General features: G+C 42.4%; 1 long non-coding RNA gene across 1 annotated transcript in view; it reads left to right on the forward strand.

Annotated features, from left to right (window-relative positions):
* Positions 1-208: 208 nt before the first annotated feature.
* LOC130372634 (uncharacterized) overlaps positions 209-17,978 on the forward strand; it is a 38,438-nt gene continuing 20,668 nt past the window's right edge. The window contains exons 1-2 of the long non-coding RNA XR_008893386.1: positions 209-723; positions 1,893-2,002. This is a non-coding gene — a long non-coding RNA (uncharacterized LOC130372634). The remainder of the gene's footprint in view (positions 724-1,892; positions 2,003-17,978) is intronic.

Genomic DNA, 17,978 nt, shown 5'->3' on the forward strand with positions numbered 1-17,978 from the left:
TTTTTCTGGAACGAGTAGGCTATTCGAATATTCGCTCGGAAAACCATTCGAAGCCTGAAAAATGGCATTCGGGCCAGCCCTAATACATACACATTGTTGGGATAGAAGATGGTGCACTCACACTAGGCCATCTGACCGTGGTCGTTTTCACACATAACCGTCCGTGCTCAAATCTGCCAGTGTGAGTGTGGCCAGTCTGGCCAGGTGTAACAGGGTGTGTTATATCCTTTAAATTATAATTACACAATTGCCTTTGTTTTTCTGTATTACCTGAAGTTTAGCTTTCCATGCCGCCTTAAGCTCTATTTTATTTATTTATTTGATTTGGCTCCACCTCCTTCTATACTCCCGCCCACATTCCAGAGTACCCGATAAGTTTCCCGCGCCCCCTGCCCTCTTCCCTTTGTTTGCGATACCCTTGGGAAGAGGTGTGTACATTTATATTGTAATCAAATCTTTGACCATCTTATAATTTATCATTATTTATATTAGTTATTTTGATTATAGATTGTTTAATTGGAAGTCTGGGGTATATATCTATCCATAGTTATTAGATAGATTTCAGTGTTTTGGGGAACTTTGTGTTTTGTTGCGATGTCCTAGCATACACCTGACCCTCGTGTAGTCATGCTAGTTCCCCTTCCCCCCCTGTGTGTTTCGTAGAGGAGTTGGAGTAAGGGCACAAGTGCTAAGAGGAAGCTATTTGTACATGTGTGTATTCAGGTATGTCTTTTATTCCTTTTATTTCAATCATTTCTGTTGTAATATTGTATGTAGCCCTTTGTTTGCGATACCCTTGGGAAGAGAGGAGTTGGAGTAAGGGCACAAGTGCTAAGAGGAAGCTATTTGTACATGTGTGTATTCAGATCAAATAAATGGACGTCGGAGTGCCCGAGTCCAGACACATCGTGGGTCACGTCATTCATTGCTAGAAAGAAACACAACGCAGAACGAACCGGTCACACAGGCAAGGCCAACCACTTGGGAGAGGTGTGCTGCTACGGTACGGGCCGGCCCGCCACGTTACAGATGCTAATGAGCTGACACGCGTACACGCACGGCTACGCAACCTGAGCTGGATGACGCATAGTCCATGCGACGACCATGGACGTAATAAAGGCGACGAGCCTTCTCCCATTAAACGGTTAACATGGCGTCAAGCGGTTCAACTGTTGGTTAACGTTGGTCCCATAGAGAAGTCTGTACTCGAAAAAAACAGCAGTGAGAGTGGGCTCTATCTGAGAACGGCTCCAAATAAGCAACAAGACTCAGCAAAGTGCGAACTTTGTTCTCTGTGTTGTTGTCCATTGTTGTTAATACTCTGACTGGCGGCAGACTTTATTATGGTCATGATTATGGTCCATGCAGCGGACGCTTGGTGATGACGTGTTACGACGTGATGACGTATGTACAAGAGCCTACCGTGGCCAGGCCAGAGTTGCGACGGCCAGGTGGCCTAGTGAGTGCAGGCCAGAGAACAATGGGGCCTGTTGAGCACGGTTAGGTGTGAAAACGGCCACGGCCAGATGGCCTAGTGTGAGTGCACCCATCAACAATGTGTATGTATGTATGCATATATATGTATGTTTATATAATTGTGGGCCTCAGTAAAGTTCCACTTGTTTGTTCTCGATTATTATGGCCATGACTTTGCTCCCCTTCCTCCCTCTCTCCTACAAAAGAGGAGTTGAGGTTATGTGAGCGTGTAACAAGTCAACTAGTATCTGATTTACAGAGATGCTCCTTGTATGATATTAGATTAATTTGAAACATTAACCTAGAAGGCCGATATGCTTTCAGTGTTTTCCTAGGCTTAGACCATCTTTTATAATTTGACGTGGCTACAAAATAGAATCTGACTCTTTCCGTTTTGACTTTCCCACTACTGACAGGTTTTGTGGGCACATTTGGAAAAGCCGTGTGAAGATGAACACATGAAACTGGAACGATCTATGCCAACAATTGACGTCAAGGTGGTTCCAAAGTGTCTCAAAGTTGGAAGGTAAGTAGGCCTACCAATACTTGACAGTACCGTGATTTTATTAATAGGTAGGCCTATTGAGGTCGTTAGACTACATACTAAACTACAAAGAGTACAATAAAGAATAATTGGTGAGCAGCATGCTGAAAATAAAGTTTTTAGTACCTGTTGTATCTTGGAAATGTAACGCAGACTGACGTGGACAAGTGCTGTCATTTTATAGTTGCTATGAGCTTGTTGTATGGGGTCGGCTTAGCTCAGGAGGTATAGCAGGTTGACTTGTAACCAGAATGCTGCTAGTTAGATCCCCGGCTCCTCCTAGCGTGTCATGTGTCTCTGAGCAAGACACTTAATCCTAACTGCTCCAATCGAGCTGGCTGTTGCCTCTTATGGCTGACTCCAGTGTGTCAATGTGTTTATTAACCGTTGTTAGTCGCTTAAGACAAAAGTATCTGCCCTTTTGATTGTCATCGACCCATCAGGTCGATGAAATAGAGGGTCTGGTCTTTGTTGAACCCCTCATTCCACCACGTGCTGCACTCGGCTGGATACCATCTGAATCATAAAAATAAAAAAATGAGGGCTTTACAGAACTTTACATTGTATTGCATGCACAGCAAGACCGTGCAATGCATAAATTGGTGACCGGATTGAAGTAGCAATGTAATAAAGTGTGTAAGAGCATTAACATCAAAGCCCCCAACGTGGTACAAAGAGAAAGAAAATACATCTCAACTTACCATCAATTACGGGCGCAGCCATCTTTGTTTGGCGAGTGGTACGGTTGTCTTTGCTCTACTTGGTACTCTCAGAACACTGAGTGGGAAGGTTTATACTACGACCAAAAGGGGGCGTGCCTTTGTGAAATGCCACAAGAAAGCTGGAATTATTTGGACCTTACGACTCGTATGGTTGGGCGTACCATGCAACTGGATCAATCCATTATACATCATGAATCAAAGCTCCTTACAACTGATGCGTAGGTTTGAGTGACCGGTCTGATTGCCCACCCTCGCCCCTAATTACTATTGGACAGGCAAGCATTGTTTTTAGCATTTAGCTTCTACCAGGAGTGCACCCGGATATGTAGCAAGCCTTTAGCCATAGAAACGGGGGTCTCCACAGACAAACGCCCAATTTATAGCAATCCTATTTGCAATTTAATAATTTTGGCACCACTTACATGAAATAACGTATCTGTTTAAGCTTGACATGGTTTTCTAGGTTAAATATTGGCTTGAAATGAAACTGTGATTCTGAAAAAAGTAAAATTGATATCGAAATTCGGTTTCTAAACAGTTGAAGTGTGTTGATTTGTTAAACGCTTGAACGAAGGTTAACGGTTAAAAATGTAGTAGTTGAGGCGTCTGAGAATCGGCGGACAGCTTCGCCCTCTTCCCATTGACTTTGATTGTAAAAACTAATATTTTAAAAGTAGAATATCTTAAAGTTTAAAATATTTTGAAAATCTGAAAGTGCGAGATTCCAAGCGAACCGGAGCATTTTAAAATTGGAGTCTCTTGGTGAAAAAATTGTAGACAGTTGACGCAGCAGCTCTCACCTAGGCCTACCTGTCATAGGATGCATTTACACAAATTGTACACATGGGGGTGCTACCTCCATTATAAACAAAACATGACTATTGCTTTTCTAGTCTCTAACCTGTCTATTGCATGCCTTATGCAGATCTTTGCTATGAAAATTACCTTATAAAATAGGGTTGTCAACAATAGTTCTTCATCAGAGGATTCTCATGTAAAACAAATAACGTTGAAGCTATACCACTGGAATCTAAAGTAATTCATCATAAAATGATGATCACAGGCCAATTCCTAATAGCCTCCTAATGATGTCAATGGGTGTTACTCTATGCATGCATCCTCTCCAATGCCCTCCATTTCAAAGGCGTATCTCACACTCACTTGGGGTCCGTGCCGATCTGTCCTTCATCCAAAGCTATAGGCTTTAATCTTTAGTTTTATTAACTTCGCTCTGATGCAGAGTAATCTGGTTAATTATCCCGTGACCTTACATCACGCCAAGGTCAACGGATTTCATTCATCCGAGCCAAGACTAATTTTCCCATCATAAATCAGACAGGCCTTATGAAAAGTTCACTCTAACTCGTCGTAATTGGAGAAATGCATTTTTTTATTTCACACGATAAATTAGTTTAATTGCTTTTCTGTCAGACTCTGTGGTCAAGATAAGCCTAGAGGGAAAGTTGAACGCATAGATATTTTCTGCCAAGTTTCCGGTTCTTATTCGTATGACATGGCGCTCTGTTCAAAACTACGTTTGACTTTATTTCAGTTTTTCTATTGAAACTGGTGACATTGAAGAGCTTGTATTTGCCATGCAGTTACACAACATCGCCAACAGGAGTCAGTCTTCGCCAGCACACTGGACGGTGGTTCGAGCACAGCGACGCCGACCCTTTCAACTTTTGACTGCTGCCATGAACTGCATGACCTCTGTATAGATACATCCAGGATGCATTATACATCATGGAATTGTTTAATGCAAGGAACGGATCTTCAGAGAGCTAAATTTAAATATATATATATAGGCCTAATCATGTCTGTTTCCAAATTAGACTTATCTTTGTTATATGGAATTATCCTGAAAGTGTAAGAAACCTTTTTGGTTTCTTTCTATAATCTTGCCGTGTTTGGGTAAAGAGTTAACATTTTTTGAATACTTTTTTCTACAATTTAAATTGGGTAGCTCATTGGTTTCTGACGACATTTGATCGTCTATTTCCAGGGGATTTTACCTGACTCATTAAAACCACAACATGGCCACCCGAATTCAGGCAATTATATTGGTTTGGGGAGATGGATGTGGTATTTCAACAACATCCATTATTGAGACGTCAATCTGCCAATGTGAGTCATCAACCCCACAGGATCTAGAGGAAAGGGGTCATAAAGTTTGAGGGAATGTCACAGGCTATTTACCGCCTTCTCTTCATGTTACAGTATGAGAACAGTGTGGTGTTACAATGGTACTGGTTTCTGTTCAAACTTGGCCAGCTGTTCATATGCAGAATGGAAATAGTAACCAAAGATATCTTAAGTTAACTATGTTCTTAAGATGCAAAGAAATTATTTTACCAGGGTATAGCCTCCGGTGTCACTATAGCTGAGTGGTACTATATCTGATGTATAAAAATAACATTTAAAAGTCGGTCGAAATGCTAAACTGTGTGAAGCTTTCAGGCGGCAGCTGAGAATGCAGATCAGGTTTAATCCAGAATAAGATCCGGCGATACAGGGATCTCTAGCCAACATGTTTTATTTATAGTCCTACTTTTACGCTTTATTGCTGTGAAATTAAAGTAACGGTAAAGTCAGGAAAATCCCCAGCTAGAAAATTGAGACGTTTAAGTGAAAAAAAGATCTTTGAAGGAAGTAGCGTGAAATCTCAAAGACCCCCAACTGGCCGAGCTCTGAGACACACATGAACAGAAAGGGGCCCCAACACACACACACACACACACGCAGCCATGAACGCTCGCACACACACCCATGCACGGGCAAAAATACACCAATGCGCAAACACAAACGCACACACACACCCATGCCCGTGCGCACACACCCATGCATTCACACACAACAATTGTTTGCACGGGCAAAAATACACCAATGCGCAAACACAAACGCACACACACACCCATGCCCGTGCGCACACACCCATGCATTCGCACACAACAAAACACACACATATTCCCTTGCACGTACAACAAAACACACACACACACACACACACGCGCAACAAAACGAACACACGTACCCATGCACACGCAACAAAACACACAAACTCATGCAACAACACTGACATACACAACCCTAACAAACATAACATAACAACATACATGTAACAAACACTCGTGAACAACAATGCCCACATAAACACACCCGTAAACAATACGCTATACAAAACACACTTCAAGAACAAGTTCACGTGATGGACATATTTTTGGGGCGTCTTATTATTCAAAAATAAGAAATGCAAATCTTTTGTAGCTTCTCTGTCTGTCCCCCAACAAACCATGCATATTTCATACCAAAAATATAAAAATATTCGGCGTACAATCTCCCACTGGTACTCTGTCACACTGAATATGTGGATATACTAACACTTAATCTACTTGATGTTTAACTTTATGTTTATATTATATTTACGTTTATCTTGTCTTTATATTCATTGTTTATGAAATTCAACAACTTTACTGAATCTTAGTATGTTCAAACGGTAAAAAGGACACACTGATAGCAGCACATAGCAATAGACAATGTTAACATGTAAAACATAATAATCAATATTAAACAATTGAAAATCTGTAAATTCGATTTAAAAGATGATACTACTATAGGGGCCCCCAGGCCCCCGAGGGCCTGGGGATAGTACCCGTTTCTGGTTCCCTGTCCTCGCTGGAAATGTCACAGTTTAATAACTATACATATACACTTAGAACAGGCAAAAGGTTCTAGCTTTAATATACACTTAGAACAGGCAAAAGGTTCTAGCTTTAATATACATATACACTTGGAACAGGCAAAAGGTTCTAGCTTTAATATACATATACAGAACAGGCAAAAGGTTCTAGCTTTAATATACATATATACTTAGAACAGGCAAAAGGTTCTAGCTTGCTGATTAATATTAATTCTGAGACAGTTGGCAATAGGCCTGGTGTCTATCTGACAGGCAGCATGGGAACTGGCCCTGCCAGGATCTATATTTGGATTTTATTCCATAAGCAGGCATGACTGATCATAAACAATAGGCTGTAAGTACAACATAGAATGATTCCCCAGTCAAGTAGCCCACTTTGGCTTGTTTTTTTGTTAGTTTGCCAAAACTTAAAGCACATCATAGTAAATCATTGTGCATGTACTTTTAACTGCAGTACTACTCGCCATGATAAGAATAGGCAAACGGAAATAATAACTATTTAGTTGCTATATGGACTATCAAACTTCAAATGTCCTTGTTTTTTCATTTGTTTTGTATTTAGCATGTATGTGTGTTCCTGTATTTTACTGTGTGTATCTGTACATGATTATAGCTTTGTACATAGTGTGTATCTGTATTGGATGGCCCTGCGTGTGTGTATCTGTATATGATTATACGTGTGTACATAGTTTGTATCTTTATATGATTACACGTGTGTACATAGTGTGTATCTGTATACGAGTACAGATATGTGTATCTGACGGGGATAAACGTGTATACACTATCGCCTGTGGTTGCTGTCCTTCACACTACAAGTGTCGGATAACTCGCTGACAGGCTGACTGGACCTCTGTGGACCGTCCAAACGGTTCCCACCCAGACGAACAGGGAGAAGAGAGGGGGAGAGGGACTGGGGAGGAGAGGATGGAAAAATAGCCGAGCGATGGAGGGAGAGGTTGGAGAACAGTGATGGAGTGGTGGTGGGGAGAGGGTGGAGCGGAGGGCGGAGCAGAGGGGGGGGGATGGAGGCGAGGGTCGGAGCTGGAGAAGAGGTGAGGAAAAGCGGGCAGGAGAGGAGGGAATGACATGGGGAGAGGAGAGAGAGACGGGGGGTGAGGGGGAAAGAGTGAGCGTCGTCGAGAAGGAAAGAAGATACTGCAAGCAGTGATGGGGGGGGGGGGGGGGGCTGGGTGATAGAGAGGGGAGAAAGAGGGGGAAAGAGGGTGAGGTATGGAGAGGAGGAGGAGGTGGAGGAGAGAGAGAACGTGATGAAGTGATGTTCTCATTAGGGTGTTTGTTTATGGAGGGGGATGGGGAGGAGGAGGAACTGAGGAGATAAGGAGCGACTATCCTAGAAAGTGAGGAAGCCCAGAGGAGCTCTGGAAGTCCAACAACAATAACAGGAGTCCCGGGGACATGGGGGGGGGGGGGAGAGAGAGAGAGAGAGAGAGAGAGAGAGAGAGAGAGAGAGAGAGAGAGAGAGAGAGAGAGAGAGAGAGAGAGAGAGAGAGAGAGGAGAGAGAGAGAGAGAGAGAGAGAGAGAGAGAGAGAGAGAGAGAGAGAGAGAGAGAGAGAGAGAGAGAGAGAGAGACGTATCAGTTGGTACGACTGGGAAATGAGGAGAGGGGCTTGTTAGGAATATTCATGCCTCCACATTCCCGGTGACTCCCTTATGTAGGCCCATATTGGGGGGGGGGGGGGGGGGGGGCTTTGTAGACTTGTTTATTAACTTGTTTATTCACCCACACTCAACAGTAGCCACGACGTGTCTCTCACACACACACACACACACACACACACACACACCCCATCTGAGGCGCCACACTGACAGCTTAATGTGGATACAGAGAATGTTTTTTGGAGAAGCGCAAAAAAAAAAGTCCTAATAATTACGACGGGACTTTAAGCGTCTGCTTCTGTCTCAAATCGGCTGGAGTGGGCCCGGTGCCGTCCTCCACCCGTCATATTTGGCCCCTCTAATGACGTTTAATAACGGAGTCGTCCGCCAGCTCCCTGCCAACCATTGTGCCGAATCCTGCCGACGATGAGTCGGAATAACGGCGGTGACGCAGGAGCGTTGAGCCGCCGTGAAGTGGCGCTGTGTCAGGCTGAGAGCCGTCTGTCAAAGGCACTCAACGTCTGCCCCGCGGCCGCAGCTTTCAGTTCCGTCTGGTGAAACTGTTTATCTTCGGTTCTGTCTGTTGGTTTGACATATATATAAATACACTCCTACATGGTTCAATAACGCTTCATACGATTGGGTTTAATCCATGGATAGGTGTATGTGTGTACTCACACACACGCACACACGCCATGCATGCATGCACCTCGTGCGAACCAAAGAGCGGGATTTCCACGTTAGCTGGGGGCCTCAGTCTTGTGTATGAATGTGCTTCTAAGAGGCAGCCAACGTGAATTCATGCTCCTCTACGCCTCGACATTTGGCTCTTTCATTGTACAGTTGGTGCAACACGTCCAAACAAACCCCACCACTTTTCCCTCTCAATAATATAGCCCAAGGCCAGGGACCGGGTTACAGTCGCAGCCTTTTAATTACAGCTATTTGTGCGCTCTCCTAAATCAAGCCTGCTGTCAGCTGTGTTGTTGAATCCCACAAGCGTAACGAGCCCCGTCTTGTCAATAACAGACAACTTTTACATGAAACAGGATAAGCGACGAAGCGTCCGATTGTTATCTTTGGAAGCTTGGGTTGGAGTTAAAAACAAAAGCCTTCTTTGTGTTTTCCCAAAATGGGAGAGCATAAAGATTGGCTAGGTAGAAATATCGATGGATTCTCAAATGTATTTGTTGGGTAGCAATCATCATATAGCATGAGACTTGATTCGAGGCCATGTTAGATGTTTTTTATTTTTATTTCTAAGAAGGTTCATGAGTTGTGAAGGCCCTTTTCTGCTGAAGGCCCTTTTCTACGTTTCTACTCAGGGTCAATTGGTTGAATCTGTGAAACTAGCAACAATGGCTATACTGTGCTCTGAACCACCTACTAGGAAAATAACCATGAATGCAAGAGGCTAAGGTGGTTATTCGGCACAGAAGTGTAATTTTTCCCAGTTTTGAATCCCCTCTGAGAAGTTTCCACTCATAGTAGGCCGTTTCAGAGCAAGCATGTTTGCCATATACCATATGCTAGGCCTTCTTTAAAGAAAACTTCCATGTCAATCTTTATTCCCAGGTAAAAAGCTTTTCTGGTTATACTTTGACTACTCTTTTAGTGGACCTAACATGGCACTAAATTTCTCGCTCACTGATGAAGGCCTCAACCTTTCTCCGCTCATCACTGTACTAGGGTTAGTTTTATCCCTTTTATCCAGCTTATCCAGCCATCCTGTACACAAATGTTTTAGTATCACGTTACAGCATTGGTACATAAATTAACTATTCATTAGCGTTAGTTAAATAATAGGCATTGTTATATAGAATTAGCAAAGCGTATAAGGCTATTTAATAATGCATAGATTAATACCATAGTTAACATCACCGTAGGAAACATGATACCATTGCTTTACAATATAGTAAATTTTTACTAAGCCATAAGTTAAATGTTAATTCACTTATTTAATTCCTATTACTTCATCAGCTAATGTTAATTCATGGTTGATGTATCTAATTGTATTGTAATTAATGATAATTAATCTAATTGTGTTGTTAGGTGTTACCCATGTTTAGTACAATGTATGTTTTGGCCATCCCCCAATCCTGTGAATCCCCTTACGGGTGGGCCGCAGCTTGAAAACCCCTCCTCAAGGGCACCTCAACAGCTTGGCCAGGAGGAGTCTAGGAAGCAGACCTGCCACCCTAGTACAGAAGGTTGTTAGGAGGCCATGTTTGGAACAGATTTTGGTTTGACGTGACTTCTGGAAGGATTGCCAGCCACAGCACTGATTCTGACCTTCTCATGACAAAAGCTACTGTTTCTCTGGCTTTGAACTCTGATATTAATTATATAAACGCCAGAATAATTGTGCCCTCTGGCAGAGTGGTGTGACGCAACAGTCCTTGTTTAATGCGAGATGTCTGGTGTCGGATGTTAAAGAATGTCAATCATCTTTCAGGTGGAGTAAGGGCTGCTACTGTTTGGCTGAATTCCTCTGCATGCTGTTCTTTTTGTACGAGGAGATTAGGGGACCACGGACTTGTTTTAAAAATTGCACAAGCTTCCTCATCAAATCTTATTTGAACTTTGACAGCCCTATAACAACTGTGTGGAAACAACACAAGGGTGTGGAATTGATTTATCCTTTTAAAAAAACAAAAAAACATATCTCTCCCTCTTCTTAATTCCTTGACAATTTTTCCTGTTTTCCTAGAAGCTATGTTAAGTGGTAATCATCCAAATGGTTAAGATTTTTGTATGCCTGTAATTTAAATATTTGACTATATAATTGGTCAGATCCAGAATGTACGCATCATTGGCAATTAATTTCAAATGCATTGTGTGAGTACTATTATATATTTCGACACAGTTGTTTTGATTTTAACTCCATGTATGTTTAATCTATAGGGTAACGTCATGCATAGCAACCTCTGTCAACTAAGACGTATCTGCGTTGACCCAAACCCAACACGCTATGATGCACACTGATTTGAATGGAGGCTCATCCTGGTTGAGGGTGCAGTACAGAACAGGCTGATATATGATGGTCGCCCAAAACAATGCAGGAATCGACATGCCTCACTGTGCTGGCTTACTTCTCTGCACCCCGATATTCCCCCCAATCCAATTCTCCATCTTGCCCCGTGGTTTATGAATAGGGTGCGGACAGAAGGTCACATGACTGGGCTTGTGCAGGTGGACCAATAGGTTCCCCCAGAATGCATCTGTTATCCATCATCTCACCGGTTGAATGGCCAGCGTCAACCTCTGACCCCTAGAAGGCATTGTCTGCTCCTTCGTGTGGTGTTTGTTGTGTATTATCGTTATTGTTGTGTGGAATTGAAATTCTCCATGCTGGTATTGTCATCAACCTCACTTTGTCACTTTGGATCAAATCATCTGCTCAACGACGAAGCACAAGTCAACTGCACGTCTTTCATGTGCAGCAGCAAAACGATAAGTAAAGGGATTTATTTGATCTCGGCCAGTCAATCGTGTGCTCGACAGTCGTCCGAAGTTGTGGCTTTGGCTAACAAACGGTAAACGCTTTTGTAAAATGAATGGCGATCTAAACTTGGCGTGTGCTCACCTCGTAAAATCGCACGAGGGGAGCGCTCGCCTAGTTTAGATTTAGTTTAATTTCACAATGTATTCCTTGAAGGAGATAAATAAGTGTATTTTGTCATACCCTATATTAACATTATGGATAGCGTAGTTGTTCGGATGTTGTAAGGGAGTCGAGAGGTACTTGGTTCGATCCCCCAAAGGAACTCTTGCTCCAGGATGCCTCAGCTGTTGGCGTCCTATAGCAAGATGTGCTGACCCCTACCTGGTCTTTCATCGACATGTGTCAGAATCTACCGTAGCGTTGGCTCCGGATGTCTCAAACGGAAATGTAATTTCCCACAATGCTGAAGTGGTTCTTAGCCAATCACGATGAGTGGCAGAAGTGAGGTCACGGCGTGACTGACATCATGTTTAAGTCCACGTATCTATAGGTTGACAAGGGAATAATGCAGTGCTTTGAGCTTGCAAAGCTGTAAGCCACCAAGACCCTAATTAACCCAGTCAGTAGAAAATTACCGATTCAAATTCCCCCTCGGGGGAAGGGGGGGCAGGGGTGTATTGGGGGGTTGAGTTCATGCTTTCCAGCGCCGCTGCATTACGTCATTCTGAAACATAAAGGGGTTATTGTGGAGATCTGGGTTAACTGGGGATAGCACTCTGTAAAAGTAACCTTTATTTAAACAACTAAAGAGTATTACAAGGAAAAGGAGTCCCACTTGTTTTCAGGCGAGCCTCATTGATTATTGATTTCCCATCAGAAGTTGAAATTCTCTCCAGTAGAGGTATCTGTAAAGTGAAGCATGATGCAAGACTCAAAGCTTGCCTGAAGATAGGCTGTCTGAAGCCATTAAAATGGATATAACCGTCCTGATGTGTATCATCATCTGAACCCTGGATATCGTGTTGTGGAAAAGTGTGAAGGGAATCTGGAGCTCGCCACAATGTAGAGTTTGAGAAGAAATGCGGTCTTTGCAAATAACATGGTTTCCTACAATTAGTCATGAATGTAAAAATCCCCAAAAAGTTATCTTTGATCAGGACACAATAACTTCCCCGAGTTTTGTTTTATGATGCATTCGTCAAACTTAATTATATGTACACACTAAGGGTCACACACTTTATGGAAATGTGTATATTGAGACATTCCTTAAGATGATGTGAAATGTGTTTGTTATGGGAACAACATTTTCAACGGCAGCACTCGGTCCAAACACCAGCAGGAGGGGACTTCAAACTGATGGAAACCGATGGAAACAGTTGCTTTGGGAATTCACAAAATACTCCTTGCTGATCTCTCCTTCATGTCTCTTTGCTTACAAATAATTTCAAACCAAGTTTATAATGACTTCAAACCGTGTTTGTACAATTCCACCCTCTCCCTCTCCCCAACCCCCCCATCACTCACTCCCTCCATCACCCATTTCTCTCCTCCTCCATCTAAAGCTTTCTAAGAATACTACTCCCCTAATTGCCTTTTATATCCGAGTCACAGGCCGTTCACTGTTGCTGCCAACATCAGTTCATGTTTTCCACAAGACTACAAAGGCCTTTGTTCTTGGGGTTGGAACTAAAGATCAGCCCTGTGTTCTCACAGAGTTCTGTTGTGTTCAGATCAAAGAATAAATAATCCACATGTTAAAAATAACATGTTGAAATAATAGGAGTGATACTGCGGCGGAAGCTGTGAAGGTATGCGTGTAAAGGGAACCGCTGGTGTAAAATAAAGAAATGTTTTGGCAACCTCTCAATTAAAGAACACAATAACAAGTAGGCTATCTCAGTCCTTTCTGTTAAAAACCTCCCCAGTGTAACAAACTATGTTGCTCTCCAACTCAAATACAGTACATTTCTTGGAAACAGCAACGATCTGCTTACCTTGGATCACACATTCATCCTGTGCCTTTGGTTCCCTGAATACTTTATTTGTATTCTGTTGACAATCACTCTGACACTTTATCCCCCCCTCCCCCCTCAATGCTGTGTTGACCAATAACGGACCCCTTGGACATGGTCTACAATGGAAGTGCAGTCGACAATCTTCTCTACTGCAGCGGCATTGGTTTCTTCGCAGATGTCAATGACAAAAAAAAATAGTTCTATGGCAGCTCTGTCTTTCAGATGGTGAAAAAGCTCCTCATTTATTTAGTGTAAAATGACTTTTGGAGGAAGGCTGAGGAGAAAGGGATTGTGAAGTTCTTGGAAAAGATTTCTTGGTCTTCTCAGTTGGAGGTCGAAATCTCCGCATTTCCCTATAAGAGAGTATTAGCAAGTAACCCACCAGGAACCTATTATTCCTGTTCTCCTTGGGTTCCCCACGGGGTGCCTTTCGGTGTGAAGCCAATCGTGTCACAAACATCATCCACTCTGGGATCCTGCTGCTTAACCCCAGTTTCTGGAGATCGGGTATCTCGCTTCAGCCGAAGATTAGATGGTCCTATCCTGATGTTTGACCCTCCCAGCGGACCTCTGGTCATGCCACTAGACCACGTTACCATCCATATTACTCTAAGTGGTCACGTTAGCACATACACTCCATCGTCCTAAAAGACAACCATTGAATAAACCGTTCAAGAAGGTGGAGTGGTTTTACTGTCTCCTTTGTGGGCTTCATCTGTTACGATGGTCGGATATAATTGAATGATGATTCAAGATGGTGCCCATGTGAAGGCCTGTGAAGGCCTGCCCCATCCTTAGTGACTGCTGTTATTAGTTCAAATTATGTGATTGTGAAAAAAAAGGGTTTGAAACCTGTCTTTATCTGGTGCCCTGATGAAGAAGAATGTTCAAGGAGTTTGAGTTGGGCTTTATTTCTTGTCCCATCCTGGTGCATCCAATGCCTATGGTCGCACTGGTTTGAAGAACGAAATCCTTCCTGTTCTCAACCAAGAGTTTCCATCTGTTTTGTCAGGGCAAAATATCCACACAAGCCACTTCTGGTCTATTTCTGTTCAACTAGTGGCCTGGGATTCCAAATACCACTTTAGTCCATCTCTCAGCATCTTTCTGGACCTGGACTAATGGAAGCTTGGTCGAAAAAGCCATCTTGTGAATTAATCGGCCCCTATTCTAAAGCATTAACCTTTCCTCTGGTAAATTGTTGCTTCAATCTCTCCCCATCCATTCTACCTTCCAGATCTTAAGGATTACAAAATTGGACATAATGGCGTTATTTTGGCCCATTATTGTAGATTCTTCCCCGTCCTTATTATAGTTCCCGGTTAAAATTGGAATGCCATATGTATTGTATAGGTGAATGACTTGAATATACACTGAGAAAATGGAACAGCAGTGTGTCCCATGGCAGAAGTTGATTGAATAGCATAACCAACAACTGAAAAACATTAACAGTATCTTCTGTTATTATTAGTCAATTTCTTGCCTGTATGAATTTTATTATATGAATCATTATATATTGAGTCTCATATTTATATTGAGTCTTATATATACTGCATATACAACAATAACCAAAAGTCAACAAACCCTGTCCCCCCCTATAAGTAAAATCTAATGAATTCTTCCCAACAATCCAATTAACTTAGCATTACCTGGTTTCAATTACCCCTGATGTGAGGTAACTAAATCAGCAAACCTTATTTAATTCACACAATAAAAATGCCGGAGTGTCATATTAAACAAAAGCTATGGGGTTACTATTTAAATTGGTTTGTTTGTAATTTAGTGTATAAAAGATGAAGAAGCTGAAGATTTGTGAGGCTTGCAAGGAAACCCCCACTGCCTGGTTAATCTTATGCTTTGGTATTAGGTTTTATTTATTTATCCTTATGTTCCATCTTACCGTATATTTCTGAACTAACTTTAAAAGCAGTGAATTCTGGAAACTGTCAATCATGCTTTTAAAATTCTGTTTCAAGACAGAGATGAAACTGTCAAACCAAACTTCATTGTCTCTTGCTCTTCTCACGGTGGCCTACCCTGCCTTACTCCCAATCCCCACAGTACAGGGACAACAACAAGTGATTATACTGCAGAGGGATGAGAGTGAGCTGGCAAACAACGCCATAAGAAAGGGTTCATTTCTTTGTTTCAGCATGCAAATCCCAACATGTTTATGCAGTGGTTTAAATGTATGGATGTAGAGACTGGTTGTTCTGACATGGTTTCAAATGAGAAAATCTGAAAGAAATCATTTATCAAGTACGCTCAACATTTGGTCAAATTATTACATTTAACATTTTGCTAAATAAATATATGCATGAAAACTTTGTAGAATATATTTCCGTGAGTAAGTGATAAAATCACAATTCCCCAAAACATGGGATAGTATAATTTATCATTTTTACTAGCGTTGATCCGATGACGTGAGGATGCTGTAATACAACCGTGCTTTGATAGGGATTGATTGGATGGCCAAGGTCACTTCTGCCCCAGATGTGGTGTTGAAAAGGTGTGTACGAACAATCTAGCGCTTTGTAAACGGTGTATCCATTTAATCATTGCGTGTTGTGCATTGCTTTATACACACTTGTATGGATAATGTGTCTCTGTGGATAATGTGTACACACACCCACATACCACATTGTCTATACACGCTTCCATGTCTGAGTGTAGCAAATACCAACGCAAGAATATCTTACACAACAATGAGAAGGGGAGGGAGGGACGGACAGGGTCTGTTTTGTCTCACTAGCTAGAATCCATAGTCTTTATACAGTCTACCAGCAAGACACACTTTCTCGTGTGGAGGCGGGTATAAAGTTCAGGTTGTGACCCCTCAGCAATGGGGTCAGGGGTCGTTCAGGAGTCAGGAAGCCATTGTTTTTGGAAAGCCGGTTGATTTGGTTATTTAAAGTGGCTGGGACAGACCCCCCCCCCCCCATCCCTTTTACCACAGGCAGGCCTGCAGACTATCAGCCAACACGCCACATCTGGAAACCTCCCCCCCCCCCCCTCCTATGGCCCAGAGGAAACACAAGGGAGAGAGAGAGAGAGACTCTTGCGTTCTCTCTCACTATATCCCTCCAGCTTCATCCAAGCAACCATCTCTTTATCGTCTCTTTTTGTCCCTCTCTCTATTAAGGCAGAGAGTTTTAAGGATGTGTGCTAATACATGTGAAACGTTGATTGCATCAAGGCCTGCACCCATTGTATTCGATGTGTTATATAGTAATAATTAATTGCAATTGGGGGGGGGGAATAATTAATTGCAATTGGGGGGGGGAATTAACTTCCCCCCCCCCCCCCCCCAGTTAATTGGGGGTATATGACTCCTCATCCTCAAACAGTGTGGAAGTGCATCAGTATGCAACAGAACGCTCACCACACACTCATAGTGGAGATGTGGAATGATGAAACTATCCAATTAGAGGGTGTTGGATGATTAGGGGGCTACAAATGCCAGGGTTCGAATTTGGCCAGGACACCGGGGTTAGCACACCTTCTCTTGCGGTATGTAACATGGTGTCTGACCACAGTCAGGACCTCGGTTTAACGTCGTATCCGAAAGACGAGTCGCCAAATTATCGTGGGGCAATTGGACCTTGGGGATGTGCCATAGGCCAGAGTTATGAGCCCCCCCAACTGGTCTCCCATCCAAGGATAGACCAGGACCAGCCATGCTGAGCCTCCAGAGTAGTGAGTATTGAAAAGCAGGTAGCCATGGCGCTAGCAAAATGAGTAAATATTATATAGGGCCTATACCGTCATTATATATATATATAGATATAGATATAGATATGGAGATGGAGATATAGTTATATAGCTATAGTTATATAGATATATATAGTTATATATATAAATATAAATATAAATATATATATATATATATATATATATATATATATATATATATATATATATATAGTTATGATTGGGTGTTATTATATATGTATTACCTTTTTACCTGGTTCCCTTTCATTTAAATAAACGTTTTTTTGGGAAGCTTGAATTATGTTTTTTATGAACATGGAAATAGACCTGCTAGAATGCTGGTGGTTACCATGTTGGTCTCATTACCGAAACCAAAACATGTAGTCATTTATTTCCATCCTCATATTTCTCTCTAGTCGTTCCATACTCTCCAGCCTCCATTTCTTCAATGAATACCTCAAACCTATCAATTACAACCTACCACAGGGAAAGCAGAGAGAAGGCGTTCGAAGGGGAGTGCACTGTGCTGCTATCTCGAGGCCCATAGAGCTCTGGTTTATAGGAGATGTTAAAGACAGTAGCTCAGGAGGTAGAGCCGGTCGACTTGTAACCGGAAGGTTGCTTGTTCGATCCCCGGCTCCTCCTAGCTTAGTTTTGAGGTGTCCCTGAGCAAGACAGCTCACCCTCACTGCTCCTGACGAGCTGGCCATCGACCTGCATGGTTGACTCGGCATATGAATGTGTGAA

Source organism: Gadus chalcogrammus, chromosome 19, assembly GCF_026213295.1.
Source record: "Gadus chalcogrammus isolate NIFS_2021 chromosome 19, NIFS_Gcha_1.0, whole genome shotgun sequence".
Taxonomy (NCBI): Eukaryota; Metazoa; Chordata; class Actinopteri; order Gadiformes; family Gadidae; genus Gadus; species Gadus chalcogrammus.